Raw genomic sequence first — 8704 nt, 5'->3', positions numbered from 1 at the left:
TTCCATTAGAAATAGCTTTCTGCTGTACGAGCCCAGCAGGGGCAGGGATGGTGTCTGCAGGTGCACTGGCACTCCAGCTGTAAAGCATGTCTACAGATCACAGTGGCCAGACTCACCCCTTTGCTAAACCATTTCTTTGGTTTTGGCTCAGGGTCCATGTGTGCCTCTTACCGGTGCCCTCCTTGGGGGACTGGCCCCGCTGCTTAGAGCAAGGAACATCTCCCCTCCTCCCTTCCTGTTGATGTTCCTGCTGTGCTTTCTAGGATAAGCAGTTGCACTGTAAGTTCACTGGAGCAGAAGCCTCTTGTTTACCACTCCCAAAGTGTTACCTGCATCGATCAGTAGTGATTGATTGATTGATTGATTGCCATCAAGCCAGTGTCGACTCTTAGCAACCATACATATAGATTTTCTCCAGAGGGACCTGTCCCTAACCTGATCCTTCAGTTCTTTGAACAGTGCGCTTATTGCCGCTCTGAGTCCGCCCTGCTTGCTGCTGCTCATCCTCTTCTCTTAACTTCCACCTTTCCCAGCATTAGAGCCTTCTCCGGAGAGCTGCTGGGTCTTCACACCATGTGTCTGAAGTAGGATCGTTTATGAGTGAGTTGATTTGTTCTGTAATGCATTTGTTTGTTTCCCTGGGTGTCCATGGTATTCTCAGGAGTCTTTTCCAACACCAAAGTTCAGAAGCATCAATACTTTATCTATCCTGCTGCTTCTTTAAAGTCCAGCTTTTGCTTCCGTGGACTGGTGCTAGATTATAAATAGCAGCTGAATGAGACCAGATGGGTGACTGATCTTTACTCATGAATTCTGGAGTTTGCCTTATGCTTCCCCATCATAAACCCAAGTGGTGTACCTACTCCAGACAGAAATCCAGTTGTTCCTCTAAGTCTGGGCACCTTGCAGCTCAGTGCCTGTCTGGATTGAGCTGCCCTCTGCCTGTAGCTTTCCAGAATGGAAGGCACAGCTCCTTTTAGCAGATTTTGGAAACTCGGAGGAAGAGTTTCCATGACAACCAGCCAAGACGCAGCAGAGGTCTCTGTCCTGACTTCTTCAGCGCCCTTTGCTGCAGCAGTCTAGATTGGAGGCAGTTCGGGATTTGGGGGACTCCTTTTGGATAACGGTGGAGGGGGGTGAGATGGCTTTCCTGCTGCTGTCACCCCTGTTCCCTGGCGGGTCCTCTTCTGGACACCCTCTGTGACTTGGGGGAGATAATGGAAATGGCCCATGTGGGGTCTGCTTGAAAGACAAAGCTACTGCCAGCTGTGCAGGGATGGGGCTGGCAGCTGAGCAGGGTCATCACCTGCAGCAGAGACATTGTTCCATTGCTGGCATTTCCAATTCAAAGTAGGGAAGGGGAACAACCTTTCTCCAGGGCAGATGGATGCCACCCTTTGGAGGACTAGCAATCTGATAGGGTAACATTTAAGTCCGGCGGGAGCAGCTCAGTTCAATGTCACCTTGCAGAAAAGCCACCAAGGTTGGATCAGATAGCTAATGTTTGAATGAGCAACTAAGGAACTAAGAGCGGGGGTGGGGTGGGGAGGGTGGGGAGAGGCTAGCAAGACCATGTGGTCTAACAACCAATGCAAGAACATCTCAAAGAACTTCCTCCTGAGGGAAGGGAGTGTTGTCTCAGTTCCATACTCATAATCATCTATAATCATACTCATTCTTTAGCAATGAGGAACAGCAGTGTAGCGCTATTCAACAGTGTCTGGTGCCAGAACCAAACACTTAAATAAATATGATGCTGTGACGTCTTAGCAGCCCTCACCTAGTGATGTCCTTTGCAGGTCATCCAAAGTTTATCTTAGGATCAATCCACCACTTCCTGTTTGTAAAGATCACCTGGGATCATTTATTAAAGTAACAGGATCTTCAACATCAACCCTTAACAGGAGAGAACCTTGTGCATCCCAAGGATATATCATATCTAAAACTTACTTCTACACCTATTCCCTCCACTTCTTTATTCAGCTTTTGTGTACATTTGCTTGTAAAGCAGGACCTGGGATCTAGGAAAGAACTGCAGCCATGTTCTTTTGCTCACGTGATCAGGCAGGGAAAGTCACATGTCACCTGGTAAATTGCTCCCTCCCTTGCTGCTCTTTCCCCCTAGGAGCTCTGGGCAGGCAGGTGGCCACCCACCCAGCCACATTTGTGCCGCACCGCAGCACCCTCTCCCCTGCCTGGCAGCACTCTGTAGCCCTCACCAGCTCAGCTAGGACCACTTAATGGAGCAGAGTTTAACACAGCAGAGGAAGCTGTGCACAGAAAAAGAATATTATCTAAAATAGCTTTAATGAGCACATCAGAGAAACACAGGTTATTGATCTTACACATTCAGCCCTCCCAAGCATAAAGAATCACACACTTAGACAAAGTAGTTTAAGATAAGTAAAAAAAATTCTTACTGACTTTATTGTTTGGTCCAGCTACATCCATCTTCAGTGGAAAAATGTTCCTTGTATCTTCTGTTCTTTCTAAACTTAATTCACCCTAAACTCTCAGCCCTATAGCTGCCAAGAGCTGCATGTAAGAAAGGGCTAGGCACATGGCTTTAGGCCCAAGATGGAGACAGAAGACAGCAGCATGCTTGCTGCCTCCTCAGTAGGTGGAAGGAGGAGGAAGAAGAGAGAGAGAGGAAGTAGGAGTGGTAACAAACAGCTTCCTCAATAGCATGGAGAGTTTGCATCCTAGAGCAACCATCCATATGCTAATGAGGCATGCTGGATTTTCCAACAACCTGCTCACCTGTAGCTGTAGCCCGCTGGCCTGCTTGTGAGACGCCTAAGGAAAGGCTTGCCATGAACAGGACTTGCAACTTCCTGCCAGCTTCTCCATTGACTTTGCTTGTGGGAGATTGTTAGGAATTTGCAAGTTCCCATCATGTGAGGTTCTTGCTTAACGATCAATGATCTTCACTTAATAATGGCAACAAGGACTGCTGGGTCTGTTGTTGCTAAGTGATGCAATCACATGACATTGCATTTTATGACTGCATTGCTTAACAATGGAAATTCCAGTCCCAATTACCGTTGTTAATTGAGGACTATCAGTATTTGCAGTTGGATAAAATAGGCATGCTCCAGGTCCCAACCCTTAAATGCTGCCATCTAGCTGGACCTTGGAAGCATACTTTTCCATAGCAGCCCCTGCCCTGTGGAACACCTTTCCCCCCTGGATCAAGCAGCCCTTCCCCCTTAGCCTTCCGGAAGGCCATAAAGAGCTGGCTTTTCCCCTGGGCACTGGGATAGGGTGGGGCAGGAGCCTGGGAGTGGTTCTGTTGGATGCATCCAAGGACTGCCAGGTTTTGCAGTTTGGTTTTACTGTATTGTTTTTATTTCCTGGTTTTATTTGTTGTTGTTGAGCTGCCCACAGTTGTGTTTTTAAGAAGGATAGCCATATAAATCTTATAAATAAATAAAAGGCATTGCCAATTAAGGATGCAAAAGTGGTGAGTTGTATTTTCTCCCCCACCCCTCTCTCCCTCCCAAGACCAGCATTTGGTTACTAGTCATTCTCACAAGCAAGAGGTGCACTTGGATGAAGGCCTGATAGGTGCCCCGTGGGATGAAGTCCCAAGTGTTGACTTCAATTATGCTTGTGCCTGTGTCATGAGGGAAAATGATGGTATGACTGGAGACCATTCTATACCTTTTACTGCAATTAAACTTCAGTGTCAATGTTGAGTTTTTGTCGTAATCCCACCCACTATTTTTGGGAACTCCACTGAGTTCACCTGAGAGGCAGCTTCCTGTCTGCAGACCCCCCTCCCCCGAGAGCAGCTACTGTACAGGGGAATCAGAGCTTCCCAGTGCACCTTCGGAGCAGTGAAGCATCGCTTTTCCACAGAGAGTTAAAATGGGAGACCCAGGCAAGCTGACTGCACGCAATCATAGATTATGCAGCAATAGGTTTCACAGAGGTGCCCACAGAAGGTGGCAAGGGACAAGTGACAAAAAGCTTGTTGTGATGTCATGTCATGATGCAAGTACAAAAGGGCAGAGCTTGCACTGTGGCATCATTATGAGGAACAGACACCTATGGTCAAGTCCTCCCATAATGTACTCCCAGTGAGACCCTTTCAGGAAAATAGCCTATGCTATTTATTCTGAACTCTTTCCTGGCAGCTCCAGCACAATTTATTGCTTTTTTTTCAATGCAATTGAAGGAGGAGTGTTTGCCTCTTAAACAAAGGTGATTAATAGCTTCTTAATTGCCCCTTCATTAATAACTAATTTCTCAGCTGCATGTTAAGACATAAAGGGAGCCGAACTTTCAAGGACAGAGAGAGGACCATGGTCAATAGACGCTCCATCTCATAGCCTGGAGTGCGGGGGTGGGTGGGTTGCTGCCAGGGGAGAAGGCAATCCTTCCTCTTTCTCTGTTCACCCTGAGACAGAAAGAGGAGCATCTTGGATTCAGGTGGCTGGCAAGGACAAAATGGCATTGGCAGACTGGTGGCTCAGGCCTTGAGTGATCTGGACGGGGTCATTCAGTCTGTCGGGGTCTTTGTCAGTCCTGGCAGTGGGACTGGTGGCAGTTGCTGCAAAGCAGCCAACCCTGCCACATCATTGGTGGCAAGCTCCTTTCGATCAGGGCCTTCTCTCATTTGCACCTACCCACAGCGCAGACTTGTCCTAACAATGGGGGTGGGGGCAGGTGGGCTAGTTTCAGGTCAGTGTTGTCTTCTACCAACTCAAGGAAACATGGAGATCACTGCAACTCAGCAGCAGGGAGAGGCCCTGAGTGCCTCCTGCAAGACCAAGGAACAAATTCCATTTGGTCACTAGATGCAGTGGGGTGGGGTGGGGCAGCTCTGAAAGCCCAGGGTGCCAATTTCTTTGCTCCAGGGCTGCCGGACACATCAAACTGGGGGAGCTTTCCAGTCTTGGTCAAAATGGAATTAGGTCCTCATTTAACACACTTCATATACTGTATAAGGGTTAGAAGCAGAGCCAGTAAAAGGTGATCTCAGCTCCAAGGCGGGGAGGGGGGGCGGGTGTTAGGTCCTGCCTGTGACTTGCCTGAGGGGTTTAATCTCGAGTCCTTTAAGGTACAAGTTATTCACCTCCATTGTTCTAGCTGGTTTTTTCAGGTTATCATCATTCATTGTTACTCATTATTTATATATAATGAGTAATTATATTTATTTATAAAAGTTTTGTCATTAGTGCTTTTTAAATTGAGACTTCTGAAGGGAGATTCTAGAGAGTTCATAAAGAGACTGAGAACATCTTGAAAACGATGCTGTAATTCCCAGAATTGACCTTTTGCTCTTTGCCAGTCTAATTGTATTTAATTTGCTGACCAGTAACTTCCTTTAACAGGCTGTGGCAACTTCATATGTTTTGATTTCAGCAAAACATTTGATAAGTCAGGGTGCCTACACAGTGTGGTCAAAACGGTCAAGATGGTGTGATCAAAGCGCAACCCCTTTTTTATGTCAGTTGCACTTAAAAATAGGCAGAGCTTCAATCACCAAGTTGGCAGCTCCACCTGACTTTTTTTGGCCATACCCTGCAGGCAGTGACCAGACATCCTGATTACCAAGCTGGTCAAATATGGCTGGATAACTGGCTCCAGAATCATAGGCAAAGGGTGTTCATCAGTGATCCCACATCAAACTAGAGTCAGGAATCCATCAGGTTGCCTCAAGGTTCAGTCTTGGATCTTGCCTTTTGTCAACATTTTAACAGCTTGAACAGAGATGTCTGCAGGATCCAGTGGTTTTGCCAAGACAAAATTAGCATTATGCTGTCATGCTGCAAACTCTGTCCCATTTGTGCGTGTCTGTGATGTTAACACCTACATACAAAGAGGGGAGAGTTTGTGTTGTGACATCACAACTCTCATTTCATCCTTTGTTGCCATCTTGACTTTTTTGCCCATGCTCTGCAGACCTCCCTGCTTAGCACGATGTGTGGACCAGGCCACGATGAGCAAGCCTCTCTGGCCCAAGCAAGACACAAGTGACTGCAGGACATTCGCCAGCCTGGGGGGGCTCCAGCCCCCTCCAGGCAAGAGGCAGCCTCGGCTCTCGCTGCTGGCCTGCCTTGTGCAGCACTGCAACTCCCATCCCCCTGGGTACCTTTGCTGGGGCTGAGGGGGTCGGAGTCCATCACTGTCAAGAGTGCAGGCGAGGAGCCTGGGTCTTGATGCTGGGGCTCCTGGCTTGAGAGCACGCCCCCCAAATTCCTTGGGGCCTTGTTGAGCATGCCCGTGGGTCCCTGCTGCTCCCCCCCACAAGGAAAGGCCTTTGGCTCAACTCAACTGAGGTTGCTTTCGCTGGGAGTGTGTGCCAGGCAGCATGCAATCCCATAGCCCTCGGTGATTTGGTTGCTGTCCACACAGGGTTTCCCAGGTCTGACTAAAACCACAGCACCAACAGCAACCCCTCCCCCCTCAAAAAAAGCTGGAGTGCATGGACAGGCTGTGCCTCTCCCCCTGCCCACCCTTTGTTTCCCCCCTGCCTGGCAAGAGGGACAGAAGCAGCAGCATCACTTCTACAGGGGGGGTTCCACTCTGTAGCTGCTGCTGCCCCTCCAGCGGCTTCTGGAAGACTGGGGTGTGCTGGAGGACAGGAGAGGGGAAGTCTCAGGTTCTGGGGGTGGGGGGGCAACCCGGCACCCTCCAGACCTCAGCTCCCATCAGACCAGCCAGCTTGCAAGTGCCCACCGATTGCGGGAAGGGTAGGCCAAATCATTGGGTGACTCCAGACTGGCTGCCCCTGCCCCTTCTGCCACCAGGCAGGAATGGTGAGTTCCTGTCCCGCTGAAAGGGAGTGTGTGTCTCTCATCCAAAGAATCTCAAATTGCTGCTCTAGAAGAGGATATATGGGGTGAATCTGTGACCTCTTCTCATATATCATGTTCCACATATAACATTATAAAGCAATCCTACTAATGTTTAAGCTTAATTTTTAGAAAAGTTCAGGTGCCTACAATATGGCCCAGGAAGTTGACTTGAAAGAGCTTAAAGACAGTAATTCAATTAATTAAGATATTATGATGCTGCAGCCCTATTCATCTCTTTCAGTGCAGCCAGCTAGCCCCTGGAACAGTTCCTTGGTGCTAATTAAAAGCAATGGAGGCTGCCAGTCACAAGAGTTGCAATTCCTGCATGCAGAGTTGCAAGAAGGAGGGGGGGGAGCAGGAGCAGCACTACAAGCACCTACAGCTGCAGCCCTTTCCTGCTTTGGGGGGGGCAGCAATGAATGTCCCTCTTTCACTTCTTTATTGCAAAGAAACTCACTGAATCTCCTCCCCTCTAGTTCCATCCATTTCAGCTGCTCTTCCTGTCCTCACTCCGCCACTTGCTCTTCTGACCACAGTGGGTTTTATGGAAAGAGATACAAGTGGTGCCAACCTCTTCAGTGTGCATGCGCGCACACATTCCAGAACTACAAAATGTTCCCAGCCTGATGAGCCCCTTGGTGAGACTTCCTATCAAAATGGTGGGACCCATTTGTTTTGAAACAATAAAAGAAGCTGTTCTTTGCAATGAATTCTGTAGTAACAGAGGCACAGGGCTGGCCAGAGTGGATCCATGTGTTGCCTCGGAAAGCCACTGCTGCAGGTGGTCCTCGACAGCTCTGGCATTCAGGGGCGGGGTGGGGGGGGCTGAAAGGAGGAGGAAAGGCAGAGTTCCACTGCTAAGGCTGAAGCTGGAGCAAAGTGCTGAAACGCCCTTCCCGCCGTCTCTTTCTCCTCCTCTTCCATGTTTCTCTGCCTACAGGGGCTGCCTCTGTTAAAAGGAAACAATGGATGAAAGGGACAAAAAAAGGGAGCAGAGGATTAAGGGATCAAAGGATTTCTATTTTTTCCACATTGACCTTTTTGTGTGCTCGCTTTGCCAGCACATATACTAAAATTGGAACGATACCGAGAAGATTAGCATGGTTGGTATTTTAATTGTTTTAATTGTAATTGTTTTAACTGTTTTATAGTTTTATTGTTGCAAGCCACCCAGAGTCATTTGCTGAAATGGGCGGCTATAGAAATCAAACAAAACAAACAAACAAACAAAGTACCTGATTCATTACAGTGACTTCTTTGAATGCCCAGAATCTTATATCAAATATATATATTCTGCTTCTGTTCATGGAGATCCCATTTGATATCATGATTAATATCCAAGCTAATTCTCCATGAAACATAATTTTTAAAAGCTAACTTACTTATTGGCCTGCACTAGCTTTTATAGTAATGTAAAAATGAGGCAGTGTTCATACAATTCATTTAACCAGATTGCTGAATTAAACCATTTTTTACAGTTTGCTTAGTGTATTGAACCAGAAGTTAACTAAATGCTCTGGGTTTGCACAACATAAAAAAGCTTAACAATTAATGCATGCCAACCTTTGCACATTGTACCAATGCGTGCTAATGCTTCACCTAACCTGATTCAGCAAGCTATGCATACACATTCTATGCACACCATGTCTTTGGTGTCTGGAAGGAACCCAGGTGAAAACCATTCTTGAAGCCACCTTTTTTCATGTACTGTAACTGTTTACCAGGTCTGCTTCTCCACCTTCAACCCAAGCAGCTGAGAGCATCTTTCTCCATGCCAGCCTGTACAGTTGCCAGAAAGAGTTTGTTTTATTTCAGTTAGGCCATCTAAGGTCTTTGAAGTGGGCCCTACTCAGCTCTTTTTTGTGGATAAAATAAAAGTGCTCTCAATACAAATCCAG

At 47.4% G+C, this 8704-nt stretch overlaps 1 pseudogene; it reads left to right on the top strand.

Moving 5' to 3' along the window:
* Nucleotides 1–7851: 7851 nt before the first annotated feature.
* On the top strand, nt 7852–7946 carry LOC134503758 (U6 spliceosomal RNA; annotated as a pseudogene).
* The last annotated feature ends 758 nt before the right edge of the window (nt 7947–8704 follow it).

This window comes from Candoia aspera, chromosome 10 (assembly GCF_035149785.1).
Source record: "Candoia aspera isolate rCanAsp1 chromosome 10, rCanAsp1.hap2, whole genome shotgun sequence".
Taxonomy (NCBI): domain Eukaryota; kingdom Metazoa; phylum Chordata; class Lepidosauria; order Squamata; family Boidae; genus Candoia; species Candoia aspera.
The sequence above is the reverse complement of the archived record's forward strand: the minus strand, read 5'-3'. Positions and strand labels throughout refer to the sequence as shown.